Source organism: Saimiri boliviensis, chromosome 3, assembly GCF_048565385.1.
Source record: "Saimiri boliviensis isolate mSaiBol1 chromosome 3, mSaiBol1.pri, whole genome shotgun sequence".
Taxonomy (NCBI): domain Eukaryota; kingdom Metazoa; phylum Chordata; class Mammalia; order Primates; family Cebidae; genus Saimiri; species Saimiri boliviensis.
Genome location: NC_133451.1, coordinates 153,850,487 through 153,867,608, shown reverse-complemented (window position 1 = coordinate 153,867,608; position 17,122 = coordinate 153,850,487).

The window sequence follows — 17,122 nt, the reverse complement described above, 5'->3', positions numbered from 1 at the left end:
CCATAAATATTACATGATAAAAAACAGAAATGTGTTACATTTACTTCTGATATATCTTTAGTTAACATGTGTTTCTAACACTTTGCATATATTTTACTTTGCCATAGCGAGATAATCAAATAGCTTGTGGGCCAAAATAGGTGTTCTCAAACCTGTCAGAATCGCTAACTAGTTTATTTTTATTTTATTTTATTTATTTATTTTTTTTTTCTGATAGCCCATCACTCCCTTGAGTGAGATATTTGGATTTATTTCTTAGTAGTATGACTCAAACATTTCTATGTATTAAATGCTCCTCAGTTCATTACAATCTTCAGATAAGATCCAAAAATAATAGAGAAAAGCAAAGGTAAATAAAATTAATGTTTCTTGATTTATGAATCAAAATTCCTTGAAAGCAGATGACCAATTACAATTTATACATTGTCTAAGCATGAAGTTTTTACATTGCTTCCCTCCCTCCCTCCTTCCCTCCCTCCCCTCCTCCTCCTGCTCCTCCTCTTCCTTCTTTCTCCTTTTTCTTTCTTTCTTTCTCATTCTTTTCTCTTTCTTCTATTTTTCCTTCCTTTCTCTCTCTTTTCTTTTTCTATCTTTCTCTTTCTTTCTTTCTTTTTTCCTTCCTTCCTTCCTTCTTTCCCTCTTCTTTTTTTCTTTCATTTTCTTTCTTTTTTTCCTTCTTTCTTTCATCCGTGGTCACATAAAGACATTAAATCATTAAAATCATGTAAAATTAAATAGATAGATTGAATTTTGTAGACAAGTCCCAACATTCTTTTAGAATTTTTTTTTTTTTTTTTTTTTTTTTTTTCTTTGAGACGAAGTTTCGCTCGTTACCCAGGCTGGAGTGCAATGGCGCGATCTCGGCTCACCGCAACCTCCGCCTCCTGGGTTCAGGAAATTCTCCTGCCTCAGCCTCCTGAGTAGCTGGGATTACAGGAACGCGCCACCAAGCCCAGCTAATTTTTTTGTATTTTTAGTAGAGACGGGGTTTCACCAGGTTGACCAGGATGGTCTCGATCTCTTGACCTCGTGATCCACCCACCTCAGCCTCCCAAAGTGCTGGGATTACAGGCTTGAGCCACCGCGCCCGGCTCTTTTAGAATTTTTAAAAATGAAAACAAGACTCTCATAGCATACCTTGCAAATATTAATAACAATAAAATGTTCCTTTTAATTACAGAATAAAATACATCTTTGATAATATAATCTGAACATAAATGGCAAAAAAGTTGTCTAATTGCTCTATTAAGTTTTTCACATTCATTAATTATTGTTGATATTTGTATAAATATAGAAACACTTTAGAACATTCAAAATATAGATTATTATGAGAGTTAAAATTTTTCTTTTAATAATTAAGAAATTTATAGATGCATACAATATATTCTTACAAGCTTCTTTTCTCTAAGATCTCACCATTTTGCTTTATTAGTTTCTCTAGAGCCTTAGTTCTCAAACTTGAACATACATTAGACAAGTTTAAGTCTGAGAACTAAGGCTCTAACAGCACTTAAGACACAGATTACTGAGCCTCACCCACAGAATCTCTAATTATTAGGTCTGAGAAGGAACTCAGATCTAATAATAACTTGCAGTCTATCAAGATCTCAGTTGATGCTGATACTACTGTTCTAGTGATTGCACTTTGAAAACTAGAGTTATAAAATACAAAAGACAGGTCTTTCTGTGCTTTTTTTTTTTTCAGATCAAGGAAACTAGCAATGCTTATTTATTTATGAACTATGTGAATTTTCTATTACATGAAAATATAAAAGTTTTCATAGAATTTTCCTGCCCCTTACAAAAGATAGAAAATTGTTCTATTTCCTTGATTTTGAGTTCTGAATTTCAATTATTAAAGTAGTTATAAATATAATGTGAAATTAAGCTCATTTCATAGTACCTGACTGAAATTATCACAATACTGCAGAAATAAACTTGATTTTATTAATTTTATATATTCTAGATATAAAGGTAAAATAGAACCTAATATTCAAATTACAAATGGAATTAACAATTTCAATGATTATTTGTATCAACATACTTTAACATAAATTATCTGAAGACTTATTATTCCACATTGTTTTTCTCATATTGATCCAATGCCACCATAATTACAAAAACTCATTTTCTTCATATGTATAATTGACCATTCATCACTTGGAAAACAATAAATGAACTCCATTATAATATTTAATCTCTGAAATAAGGTCTTATTTTGTCATTTCATTTCCTTTGGCATTGTTTATTCTTCATGGTGTATAGACTAGGAATTACAGTGCTAAATAAAATTTGTGCCTTTGGTTATGGAACACAATTTAAGAGATTGAGCTCTTATCTAGGACAAGGGAATGTAATGAAATAAATGATTAACAAATAAAGCCTCATAGAGTTAGGAAAAGGTCAGCTAGAGGATGAAAAATTACTGAAAGCTCCAGAGACTACAAAAGAATAATAAAGAATTTGTAATTGAACTACTTGAGGATGAGATGTGTATGGATAGGGTAGAGATTGTGAGAGATGTTAAAGGCAATACAATGCAGAAGGTCCATATGAAATATTCAAAGAAAGGAGAAAATTAAGGTGTCTGAAAAATGGAATTAGGTATCTAGGGAGACTATTAAAATGATGTAGGAAACAATTTCTAGAAGCAAGTGGAAATTTAGTGTCAATGACCAGCATGCAAAACTGGATATTCAACTCTAAGAAAACTCAGTGTGGATGTGAAGAGAGGCTTCCTTTTACAGATGTTGGACAAAGGAGGAAGGATTTGAGACACAGATTTAAGATGACAAAAAAATACTGTAGGAAACAAAATATTGCTTAGAAACAAGAAAAATAAGTGTTAATGTTTGAATCAAGTTAAAAATACAGGGCAGAGGCAGCAGCATCGAAGAACACTAGATGTTGGATTTATTCTTAGAAGTTATACTAGTTATTCATCTTCACTTCTCATACATGAGAACCAGAATTATGAATGAAATTTGAGGCTGAAGTTTATATTGCTCTACTTTGAAGATATAAAAAATAAAAAACCATATGCTAGGAAAGACATTACATGCATATATACTAATATACCACCATACCTATTAACTTACTCCATTTCTTAGATACATCTACTTATAAAGGAATAATATTTGAAGTAAGTTATAAACCAAAAGGAATGTTATTTCAGCAAATTTATTACCCTCACTTAAACCTCTGAATGTATCTCTACTTATTGAATTTTACTCTTTTTGATTTTCACTATGGAGCTAAACCAAGACTAAAATTTCAGGAATCATAGGGTCTGTGCTGTGTTGTAAAGCAGCAAAACTCTCTGTTATAAAGAAACAAATTCCTTACTAAAAGCAGCAATCTCTGGGCGTCTTTTTTGTTCTAAAAATATAGAGCAAATTGTATAACATGCTACACAGATATAGTGTAAAAACATTGTATCTTAATTTTCTGCTAAAACAAAAAAAGATTCTGAAAGCTTTTTCAGATTTCTACAGCCTTAGGAAACAACTGTTTGTCTACACCAGCCTATTTTTTTTTTTTTTTTAATGATTAGGAACCTGAAAATAAAGTAAAATTCTGATGTTCACCTCTTCCTTCTTGTTCTCATTTCTCCAAAGAGTATATTTCTCTTTGTGTCTTCGAGTGTTATATTATTACATCAAGTCTATAGTTTATCAGTAAATGGTGAGTTATGTCTGTTTTAGACACATTAGAAGTACATCATGTTTCAGCAATGCCAGTTTCACTAAGCCCCCAAGCCATTTTATTCAATTTACACTTTATTAGTAAAGAGGAATAAAAGCTAATATTTTGAACTGCATCATTCATATCATATTTATTCACCAAGTGATACAAACACATGTGAGAAAGAGGTCTGATAACTAACTCAGGAAACTTGAGAAAACTTAAGTAACAAATGTGACAGTAAAATACATATAAAGGGTATGTAGTGGGCCAAGTGGCTTTAGGTGTTTTAACAGGCAGGTAACTGAGGTTCCCCTGACTCTGATATAGACAGGAAGCAGAAAAATACTGGGTAGAAGAGAATGGTCCCGAACAAGGCCCTTACACTCAAACCTGGACCCACAGCCCAAGGGAACTTTGTATTTTTGTTTTCCAGCTCAAATGCTGCCTTTTCCAAAACCACCCTGGCATTGGCACACCCCAAACCCCAATTCTGTGCCTATAAAAACCCCAGGTTTTGCTTGCAGTGGAGTGGTAGAGATGGAGAAAAGAAGCAACTTGACTTCAGAGGGATGGCTTGATGGTGGGACTTCAGAGAAGAGTTTGACCAGGTATGGCTGAAACCCAGGGAAGACCACCTTTCTGTTTCATCACCTTTCTAGCTCTACATCTCACTGAGAGCCACTTTCATTGGCAATAAAATCCCTTGCATTTACCATCTTCAATTCGCTCATGCTACCTGATTCTTCCTGGACACTGAAAAGAGTTCAAGATATAGAAACCTCTCACACTGACCTGTTAGACACCTAAACTGTCCATGGATGTCACAGTTGAAAGAGCACACTGTAACACCTATCCTCTGGGGCTCCGGAAGTTGCAAGTACCCTCCTAGACATTGCTGTGGGGCTGCACTGAGTGCTGCACCTCCTGATGCCCAGATGTACGCATCCTGGCCCCTGAACTCACTCACCTGCATGCTTCCCATCACTACAAGGGGTTGAGAGCTGTGGCTTGAGAAAACGAGCCACCACCTTCGCAAGTCCCGCAGAGGGGTCAAATAAAATTTCCTATTTCAACTCCATGTGCATGGCTTTTAGGACCTGAGAAATAACAGGACTTGCCAGCTTTATACTATGTGGAATAGGGCAGGCAGGTCCTTAACAGGATAGTTTTTAGAGACTAGAAATATACTTTGCCTAACTTAATCAGGTCTGCTAGAAAGAAAACATCTGAGTTTGGGCATGTACAGAGTATTGGTGCAATTCTGAATTAAATCACTAGTGCCAGACCAAGTAGGCAAAATCAGAATGCCAAGTTTGTAACTCTTTTACCAATTTTTTCCTTTGATCAGATCAGTATATCCAAAAGTTCATCAATTGGATCTCATAAAAGAACTGGTTTATCTATTGTGGTTTTTCTGTTTCATGCATTTCTAGTATTATCATGTTATACAATTAGTATCATGATATATTATTATTGTTGTTTCCTCTCATCAAGAACTTTGTAGTTAAACTTTTTTTCTTCTTTTTCTGACTTCTTAAGGTAGAACCTTATATAATTCAGATTAAATATTTTGATTTTCATGTAATAAAGTTATAGAATTCCATCTATGTGTTCTATTGCTTGTTTCTCACAAATTTTGATGTTTTTATTATAATTCAGTTCAAAATACTTTCTTTTAAAATATAGAACTTTTTAATGATTTATTTCTTGAATTCATTGGCCATTTAGAAGTGTGTGTGTGTGTGTGTGTGTGTGTGTGTGTGTGTGGAGTGTGTGTGTGTGTGTGTGTTGAGGTAGAGTCTCATTCTGTCACCCATGCTGGAGTGCAGTGGTATCATCTGGACTCACTGCAACTTCCACTTCCTGGGCTGGAGTGATCCTCCAGCCTTATCCTTCTGAGTAGCTAGGGCCACAGGCAAGAGCCAGGAGGAGCTCTAATTATTTGTATTTTTCTTTGTAGAGACGAGTTTTCACCATGTTGTCCAGGCTGGTCTTAAACTCCTGAGCTCAAAGTTAGCTGCCTGTCTTGTCCTCCCAAAGTGCTGAGATTACAGGCATGAGCACTGAACTCAACATGTGTGTAATTTTTAAAATTTCTGAATATTTGGGAAGACTATATCTTTCTATTGTTTCACTTTTTGAAATGAACTGATATTTGTTTTTATATTCCAGCCGATAATTTTGGTTAACATTTCATGTGCACTTGAAAAAGAATGTATATTCTGTACTTTTGGGATGTTCAATAAATGTCAGTTATGTCAAGGTAGTTGGTATGGTTGTTAAAATTTATACATTTGTTCTTGTGAGAAGGGTGGAAAAACATTCACTTATGACTTGATTTATATATTTCTGCCTTTAGTAACTAAATATCTGTTAGTTGTTGCTGCATGTAGTTTGAAGTTATTATTATTTAGACTGTTTTTACTTCTGGATAAATTGAATTTTTATTGTTAGAAAATTTCTCTATCTCCTGTAGTACTTTTGTATAAAATTTACTTCATCTGATATTAATAGCCACAATAGACCTTTTATAGTTACTGTTTTGTTTTCATGGTAGACATTTTTCTATTAGCTGTGGATTTGCAATTAAAGTGTATCTCTTAGAGAAAAAAAAAAAGAGGAATAAAAGTTGTTTGTAAATTCAATCTAAAAGTCTCTGCATTTTAAAGTGAGTGTTTAAACCATTTAGACTTAATGTAATTATTTATATGTTATGTTCAAGTCTATCATCTGGTCAATCACTTTCAGTATTTTTGATTTACTTATTCCTCTATTTTTCCTCTTTTCTCATTTTATAGCTATTTTATTTTCTGAGTGTTGGCTAGCATTTAAAAATTTTTTAAAATGAATTTTAGTCTACTTGAAACATTGTATTGCTTCACAGATATTTTAAGAAACTTAAAACAGAATACTTCCATTTTTTCTCTTTTTCTTTGAGCAATTGCTATCATATTTTTAAATTCTATGTATTCTAGAAATCCCATACTATATAATCATTTTGGTTTATTCAATTTTCTTTTAAAAAATTTAAATAGAAAAAATCTGTTTTATTTATCCAGAAATTTACTAGCTCCAGTGCCATTCATTTTTTAAAAATTAATATAAAATTATTTTTCATTAAACTAAAGCAATTTTAAAGAAGATTTTCATGTAGTTTAAGTCTATTGTCAGGGCAATGAATTCTCTCACTTTTCTTTGTCTGTTGTCAATGTGTGAAATATAATTGTTTCCTATATTCTGGAATGTATGAAAAGGGTAATATTCTAGTGATTATAATTACAGACTGTTATAGATTGAATTGTCCCCCACCACTGAACTTAAACATTGAAGCCCTGACCCCCAATATAATTATATTAAAAATATAGATTTTAATCAAGATTAAATGAGCTCATAGAGTGGGACTAGTGTCCTTATAAAAAGAAGATGAAAAAGTGCTCTTATTCTTCCCTCACTTAGTATTTGCACACACAGAAGAAAGGCCATGTGAGGACACTGTGAGAAGGTGACCATCTGCAAGCCAAGGACAGAGGCTGCCTCAGAAATCAACCTGTCTGACAAGTTGATCTTGGACTTCTACCCTTCAGAACTATAAAGAAATAAAATTTGATTGAATAAGCCAACCAATCATGTACTTTGCTGTGGCAAACTGAATGAACATAAACAGCTACAGTGGGAGAAGCAATCAGTTATCATTTGTTCCATCAGGTTGAAATTATGTATTATGGTTCTTTTGCTTCCCCTCCCCCAATTGTCAGTAGGGTGACTTTCTGACATTTGTCTAGCTCTTCTTTAGAAACAGTCCCTTAATACATAATCTCTTACTTGTTTTAAGTTTGGTAATTATTTCAGTTCTTTTTTTTTTTTTTTTTTTTTTAGAGACTGGGTCTTGCTCTGTCACTCAGGCTGGAATGTATGAGCACAATCATAGCTCATTCTTACTTAAAGTTCTAATGATTAAATTAGATTTCAACAAACAAAATTGCAGATTCATCTACAGAGGAACAGAAAATATTATTAATTAATAAGAAATAAAAGGTCCTATTGCATATTCTTGGGTTTGAATGACAAATATTTGCAATATCTTCAATGAAACAACTCAGCGAAAGTATTACAAAACTAAATCTTTTTTTTTTTTTTTTTTTGTTTGTTTGAGACGGAGTTTCGCTCTTGTTACCCAGGCTGGAGTGCAATGGCGCGATCTCGGCTCACCGCAACCTCCGCCTCCTGGGTTCAGGAAATTCTCCTGCCTCAGCCTCCTGAGTAGCTGGGATTACAGGCACGTGCCACCATGCCCAGCTAATTTTTTGTATTTTTAGTAGAGACGGGGTTTCACCATGTTGACCAGGATGGTCTCGATCTCTTGACCTTGTGATCCACCCGCCTCGGCCTCCCAAAGTGCTGGGATTACAGGCTAGAGCCACAGCGCCCGGCAAAACTAAATCTTAAAAGGCCCACTAAATGGACTTATGGCTGAAAATCTATCGAAATCACTTCTCTCGAAAAATCAAGGAAAACAAAAGTAGTTAAAAATATGCTTTACCATCTATAGCAAATTAGAAAAGAAATTATATAGGCACATACCAACACTGCCTGAGGTGAAAGAAGAGAGAATTTTCTTAGCAAAAAGATTATAATCTTAAAGAAAAGTGGAGAAAGATTTGAAGATCCGCTTTTCATCTCTTATACTCCTGCACTGCCACTGCCAACTTTATCTCCAAGAATGTCAGTTCTTTCTCTTGCTGTTTATTAAAACCTGATCATAAACGTAGAAAACAGGAATACGACCAGAAACCACAAAAACTATCACTGTTTAAAATAGAAAAAAAATATATCTTAACAATGGAATTTGGAACATAAGGGAGAGAAGAGAGAGGGTATTTATTGACATGGGACACTTTTTTCATTACAAGAAACACACAGGTCATAAGATGTTTTTAAGTCATGCCTCTTGCCTGACAATTGTAGAAAAGATAGGGAAAAAGAATTGCTTTGATTTACATTATCTGATTGCATCATTATGTTTCATAAAACATGCATGATCTGTTATAGGTTCCATTATGTGTGTTTATAATACAAAAATACAAATTCAATTTTGATTGTGTTAAATGGTTAGATCATTGCAGGATTCTACAAATAATGGCAGATACTTTCTTTATAGAGCAGTAAACATTAAGAGGTAATTCACAGAAGTGTGAATACTAAATTAAAGAATCAGTAGTGGATGCTATAAATTACTCCAGAAAATGAAAAAAAAAAATAAGTAACCATAAGTTTGCATTCATTATTTCCATGCACCAATGTATTCCTTTATAATAGAGCTAATAATTTAAATTATAGTTTCTGATTTGATTTGAAAGAATGAGAACTTTCCTAAGCAATTCATTTGCAAAATTATAGTATGATTTATTCAAAATCACATTCCTTATCTCCACTAATATTCTTTTTTTTATATAGAATATGCTAATACATTGTCTGCAATGAATATGCAAGTTAGACCTCACTAAATGTGGCCGTCTTTACTTGTCTCTCCTCCTCTTGTTTAATTTCTTGCAAGTTGTGGAATCTGAACAAGAATTTTTGAAAAGAGTAGTTTGTGCTGGGTGTAAAATAAGTCAGTGAAATTGTATGAAATAGTTTCTTCTCTTGTAAGATGAAACTTTGGTCAATGTTCAAAATGTAGCACAAAAATTTATAACCCACATTTTCAAGTAAACAAAAAATAGCCTGGATTATTTATATTATTCCAATGCAGCAGATAAATTCAAATATTGACTTTATTTTACTTAAAACAAGAAAATAAAATATATCATATATTTTCTACATTTAACAGTGACTTATTCATTTCAGAAGTGGAAGTGCTATAGAAAAATATTATACTGGTATACAGGTTTTTAAAAAAACTTGTGCTCTTATTTTGAACACAACTATAGGTCTCTTAAAAGAAAACTCACTGTAGAAATAGCGCTTTTCACTTTCTTGGCCTGTTTGTTTGTACATTCAGTTTTGACCCTGTGGGGTAGGCATGGTGCACTGAAGGAAGACCAGGCACAACCAGTGATACTGAAATTGGGAATTAATCACTAGAGGCAGCATGATGGAGGAGCTCTGCCTGGTATCAAGGACATTCCTCATGCTCATGGCATGACACTTACTTTCCTTCCTTTACTGTGTACTGCATAAACCTTTGGAGTATAGTCAACAAAAAGAACTCATCCAGAAGTGGGTCACAAAGTCCCACTGAATACACATCTACAACATATCCCATACTGCTCTACAACTCTTCATCTTCACCAAATCCTCTTTAGCTCGCTGCCATGTTCTTAATGTTTGTGTCCCCCCAAAATTCACATATTGAAATCCTAACTGTCTCCCCCAGGTGATAGTATTAGGAGTGGGGCCTTTGGGAGATGATTAGGTCATGGAGGGCAGAGCCCTTATGAATGGAAGCAGTGCCCTTATGAATGGAAATAATTTCCTTATCAAAGAGGCCCTAAGCCATTCCACCATGTAAAGTTCGAGTGAGAAGACAGCTGTTATGAGGAAGGAGACACCTAATCTGTAGGCACTGTGATCCTGGATTTCCCAGCCTCTAGAACTGTGAGAATAAATGTCTCCTGTTTGTAAGTCAGTCCATGTATTTGTTATAGCAGCCTGAAAGGCTTAAGGAAGCCATAATTTGCTTTTTCTTCTACACAGTTTCTAAAGTCTTTCTCTTCTCTATGCAACTCAGATATTTTCTATATGGAAACGAAAGTAATCATTTAAAAAATAATTCAGGCTATGTGTCTTCCTTGCCTAAAATCTCCCACTATCACTAAATAGCATCAGAACATTTTCCCGAGGGTACGTGGATCTATGTAACTCGACTTCCATCTAACTTTTTAAGTTTATCTTGAACTCCCCTTCTCTTTGCTCATTACTCTGTAGCCATCTTGGCCTTTTTTGTCGCCTCCCAAGTATTCTCGTCTTCTTTACATACTGGGCCTTGAACTTGCTCTTCTTTCTGCCTTTAATATCAATTCCTAGACTATTGCATGCCTGGTCCTTCTCTTCAAAGGTGTCAGCACCGTTGTTCCACCCTCAGCAAGACTTTCTCTGGATTAGCTCAAACTTTAGACATTCTATTATATCATCCTCTTCTTTTTTCCCATAGTACTTACAAATTTCTAGCAATGATTCAATCATTTTTCATATGATTATATCTTTATTATCCCAAGAGGGTATAAATTCTGTGAAATGAGACTCTTTTTTTTTCTGACTAGACATATCCTTAGCCTATTACAATGTGTGTGACAGAGTAGGTGCTCAAGAAATACAGAATGAAAGATTAAATGAAACCAGAGAGGTGTTTCCTGGTTTTGTTCTTGATTTTTTTCACCACCAGTTTCAAGTTTCCTTTTCTTAGTGTGTAATGCTTGTTCTTACCAATAGCTAAGCATTTACTTGTGAATATAGTGGTAAATTGTCCAGGAGAGACAGTGAGCTAATTCAATGACAAAGACCCAAGCATAGAAATAAGACCTACTGCTTGTCAAGTTAGAAACAATAATTGAGTCATCTGAGAAACTCAGTCAATGAGACAATATAGTATTTAAGATAAAATAACTCCTCGGGTTGTAAGAGTATATTATTTTGTTTTGTCTATGAGTTGACCAGAGATAAGGATTTTAGTAAAGCAGAATATTTGGGATGTACAGGGTTTATTATAGGATTTTAGTAAAGCAGAATATTTGGGATGTACAGGGTTTATTATAGGATTTTAGTAAAGCAGAATATTTGGGATGTACAGGGTTTATTATCAAGGAAGGGAGAGTGATATAGGGAAGGGAAAGCAACCACTGAAAAGCAAACTTCTAAGCTAGCTAAAACAACAGGAAAACAGATTACTCTCACAGTGGACTCTGAAACTTTATGTAAAACATTTCCAAAATATATTTCCAAGAGAAGTAAGGGAGTGTACTTACTGATTAAAGGCTACTTCTGGGACATTGACTTTCTGATATTAATAGCTTTGCTCTGTGGGAAGCAGAGTGGTTTTACAGGGATCCTGGATTGGGGGTGGTGGCAGAGAGAGTAGAAGACTTTAGATATAGATGCAGATAACATCCATAGTTGGAGGAAACAGAGAGTTCTGAAGAATACGGGCAGGGTATGAATAGGCTTGTGAGAGGCCCAAGAGCAGCACACGAAGTTAGAGCTGAGTCCCTCTTTGGTTGTTCCAAAGGCTGGCTAGAGGATGGTTTTGTTTCCAGTGACTTCATGCCCCAGTATCAATGATGAACTGGGATGAGGATTTCTCCTCTCAGAACTGGGGAAACCAGTCTTAGGCACCCTGAAAGGACCCCTCTGTCTTTAGTGGCTCATAGTGCCGTAATAGTACCGTTTTTTAAGCAATCATCATACCCTTGACACATTTGGGAGGCACCAGTTGTGTCCTATGCACCCAAAGGAAATTACTAGCTTGATCACATCATTAGTTGAAGAGAACTTGTCCAGTTGGAGACCCTTTTATACCCTTCACACAACAAGTGTGTTGTTGGTGTTGACAATCCTACTACATATAAGCTGCTCATTCCTGTCTCATAGCCAAGTAGTGAGGGGCAGCCTAAGGTAATCACCCATTCTATTTTAGGCTGTGGAAGACATTCTTTGCACAGCTTTTGCAGCTCCAATAGTTCAGTAAGTGGGAGGGAGTGATGCCCCGTGGCTTTTTTGCTCCTGCAGTTCAGTGAGAGTGAGAAAGGATTATAGCTCTTTTACTGCCACTGTCTGCAGCTGGGCAAGTTCTGGGCTCTTGTACTAAAACCAAGATGAGTAAGATATGCAGACACCGGAGAGGGAGTGAGGCAGAAAAAAATTTTATTGACCACCACCAACAAAAAAAAGTTATCGGCCGCAAGAAGAAACCCTGAAAGCGAATAGCCATCTGTGAGGCTGAGTCCAGGGTTTCTATGAGCTTAGAATGGCAGAATGTGTGCTGATTGCTCCATGGGTGCTCTTGGAAAAAGCACCATTTAATTGGTTAAAAGCATCATTCTAAAGGAACCAGTCAAAAAAGAGAGTGGGTAAGTTGGAGATGGAAGTTCTTACTCTGATTGTGGACTCTATCTGGAACTGGCAATTGAGTTCTCAGGCTTTAAACTGTCCTTGGCTTGAAGGTAGGTTTCACCAGAAACCTGTCCCTGTCGGCTTAGGAATTATTCTGTCTCCTGTTGCTATTTCAGTGACTGGGACAGATACATCTCCATTCTAACTTCAATGTTTTCCTTTTATAATAACAGTTCCAAGTTTTTATCTAAATTGTTTTTTAATTACTATTTTGTAGCATGTATCTTTATTAACTTCCTTTAACATGTTTTGTTGATTCATATAATGATTTCTGTTTCATTTTCAGTGGCTTTGTTATACTCAAGCGAGTTAGATGGAACAGCACCATTCTCTGAGTTTGAATCACAAGTCCTTTATTAATTAGCTGGCAGCTGAAAAATGGCTAATGCTCAAAATTCTCGAGGCCCTGAAGAAGGGGCTTGATTTCCCTTTATACCTTGATTTAGGAGGGGAGGGGGAGCCTAGCTGGAGCAGAGTTTACAGAAGCAGAACAAGCAAGTTAGATATGCAGGCTGGTAACTAGGAGGCAGGAGGTTCTCATGATTGTTAATTTTTAAGGAGGGTATACACTAACGGTTCCCAGGATTGCTGGTTACCAACGGGGTTATTTGGTACTTGTCATAAAATTAATTCGGGGGCGGGGAGGGGCATTCACAATAGCAAGTGGGTTTGCCAAGCAGGCCATGGTTAAAAAGGTTATATGTTTTTATAGTTCTAAGTACAGCATGACTCAGCACAGCAGCAAAACCCAGGTATGCACTTAAGGAAGGAGTGGCAGGAGGGGTGAGGCGGAGGTCAAGATGGAGTCTGTCTGGCTCTTAGCAAAAGGGAGTCCATCTGGCTAACACAGAGTAGGTTAGCACAGCTTTAAACCAATAAATAGAACATTAATGAAGAACATGAGATGAAGTGAGTTCCAGCACCATCACAGGCAGCCAAAAGCCTTGTGTAGAAGTTTGATAGGTGGCAGATTCTAATAGCTGAGATAATGTTTGTGTTCTAAGTATAATCCCAAACAATTGCAGAAAAGTAAAATTTATTTAAGGAAAGCCTAAAATACTATAAATTTTCAGGAATTTTGGGATAATTTGCCTTTGTAAGTTGATATGTAATTAATTTATGATTCAAGGTTTGAAAGACTGCTTTTTGTTTTTCCTTTTAAAAACTATGACTGGATGTTTATTTGAGGGTGGAGCCAAATTATTCTTTCTCTTAGACTACTCTGAAAGATTTATAATTCTGGTAGGAAATTGGATGTAAGATTCTTTTTGTCAATTTGCATAGGCAGTGACATCCTTAAGGAAATCTCACTTCTTTTCAAGATCGTAAAAATGTATTTAAGTAGATTTTTCTACTTAAGAGAATATCGTTGGTATTTTCTAAATATCTAATTAGATTTTTTTTAAAAACATAATTCCCTGTGATAGAAAACCCTTTGTTTATTTAATAATTCCAATTCTTAACAAATGAAATTGCAGTCTGCTTTGATGGGGCTTAAGCCATCATACATTAAGGAGGCATATTTGGATATACATTTTGAACTGAATTGAGGAATTACTTCATACTCTGAAGAAATATTAATACTTCAAAATTTAACTTCAGCACTCTATTTAGCATTATAATTTTTCAGTCTCAGGAAAAAAATTTACAAGGAAATTATAGATGTCTCTAGCAAAATCCTGAAGTTTTCACTAGATGCCTGCTCTCCAGGAAGTCTGCAGGTTGCTGAGTGAGAGGCTGACAAACATAAAGATCTTTATGCAACTCAGATGCTCCCTGGCAGGCTCTGCACCTCTGGGATCCAACAACTGGCTCACAAATGGAGCAGCTGAAGACTTGAGGCATAGCCATAGCTCTGGCCAGAGGCCCACCTCCAAAATCCTTATGTTCCTCTAACCATCTCTGATATAAAGTCACCAAGTAACGCCTCACATGCTTACTGCTCTCTATAAGCACAGGAGACAAAGTGCAGAAAGTGATACACATGTGCAGAAGGGGTATAGAAGAAGGACGTTAAAAAAGAGAGAGAGACAGTAGAACCGTTGTTCACATTATTGACGTCTGTTGGTGATTTAGCAGGAAACTTACCCATGTTTCAAAACATACGTTGTCTTCAGAAATTTACATGGTTTCAATGAGAAACACAAATTTATTTGGTATGTTTTATACACAATTCACTTTCAGCCTTTCCCGCTAACATAACTGCTTAAAATCTCACCTATACATATGTATGTCTCACATGTCCATATATGTCTACATGATAAGGATATATAATATGTTATATATTATATATGAACATGGTATTATGAATGTTTCTAATTTGATATTTAGACAGTACACATATAAATACATGTATGAAGTGATTTTCTATATTAGTAAACTCTTATTAATGAAATATTACTTATAGGAAAGTAAATGTAAAGAACATAAATGAAAACTGGGGAAATATTTGAAAAGCTTTCTTGGTAGATTTTATGTATGTTTTATACATACACATATATTGCATATATATAATATGTAAAAATAGGAAAAACTCATTGAGGTATTAATTGATAGGTATAAAGTAGATGTGACTGATTCAACAAAAAACAACCTGATACTCTAGGTTCCAGACATTATGCTGTTGTATTACTTTGTCCTCTAATTGAAAAGGCAGATGATTAAATAATTAACTAAATTACTATATAATTTGTGCTATAGTAATTGTAAGAATCAAGTATACATACTTGAAACAAGTCTAGGGATGTCCTCACTAAAAAGGGGACATTTGACCATGGCGACACCTGGGTGTTTTCCAAACAAAACTCCCAGCTATCTACATATTCAAATCCCTGTTGTTTTCATGACACATCAACAAACCCTGGGGTAAAGGAGAGGGAAAGTAGCAGGAGAAGAAATAAGAGAAGGCCATGGAGTGAAGGGCTAATATATATTCGAACTTCTGTGCCATCAACACAAGTAGGCACTTATTATACTTCCAGCATACTGGGGAGTTGAGGGCTTTTTCGGGTAAGTGGTTTGAAGTTCTCTTCTGATAGCTTCTGTTTTCTCTGTAAACCAAAAGGAGGTTTATTAGGTAAGAAGGACCCTGGAATGGGTGCAATGGGTGGAATGGGAGGTGGTATGGGAGGTGGCATGTTCTAACTCCTAGAATAGTGCTTTACCTTTGTTAATGAACCGTGACAGGAAGCCCAAGGCAGTGTTCCTCACCAATAACTTCAGAGAAGTTAGCTGGAGAAAATGAACAAAAGGCTGGCTGATGTTTAAGACATCACTATAACCATCAGTTACTGGTTTCTGTTGACAAAATACATAATGGTTTGTTGCTGTCATTGTCCATGTCTGCAGATAATTTATTCTGTGTTTTTGAACAGAAAGACATTTGTACATTCCTGATACTGGGTACCAGAGCCATGCACCAGTGTACTGCTTTCGACTTAAATCACTGAGGCATTTTTACTACTATTCTCTTAAAATCAGGATTTTAGTGCTTGCCACCACCAGATAAGAAGTTAAGCAGCCTTTCTGTGGAGAGTGAGAGTAATTGTGTACAAAGTAGAGAAATATCCAATTATTTGAAATCTTTGTGTAATAAAACTTTGTTTAAAGTTAAAAAAAAAAGAATGAGGATGGAAGTGCTAAAAGTTTAAGGAGAGAAGGAAAGATATAAAGCAATTGTCTAGTAGTGTGAGAAGTAAACTACAGAAAGTTAATGGTGTTAATTGCAGGAATAAAGAGCTACTAGAAATGCTACTTCGTAATTTGAAGTCAAGTCAGCCAGCATGAACAAAGGGAAAACCAGTCAGGTACAGAGTGAAATGTTCCACTTAGATTGTTTTGTTTTACCACTTTATCTTCTCCCAGGCAAATATGATAAACCCAGAGGGGAGCAAAAAATTGAGGACATGCAATTGGGTGACTATATTGATGGGCTGGGATCTAATCTGGTTAAGAAAGGAAAGAGGACTTCAGTATTCTCTGGTTTCTATGAAAATATACTGATATTTTCTTCTAAACATAAGCAACGTGGAATAAATACCTCATGCAATATATCTCACAAAGACTCAGGTATTATATAGGAATTACACTTTTGAAGAAATTCAAGAAGTATTTATGTGCTTATACTTATTTTCAAGTGAAGTTATAAAACCAGCTGTTTGTTTGTCATACTGTAGAAAATTTGTTGGGTATATCCAGTGATATCAAACGAACTTACATTAATAAATCTCTGAGTGAACAGCTATATTTTTCTTGAGGATTCAGAGACATTTCATCAACATGTTTCCCAACAAAAGCTGATATATAACAACCACATCAAAAAGTTGTT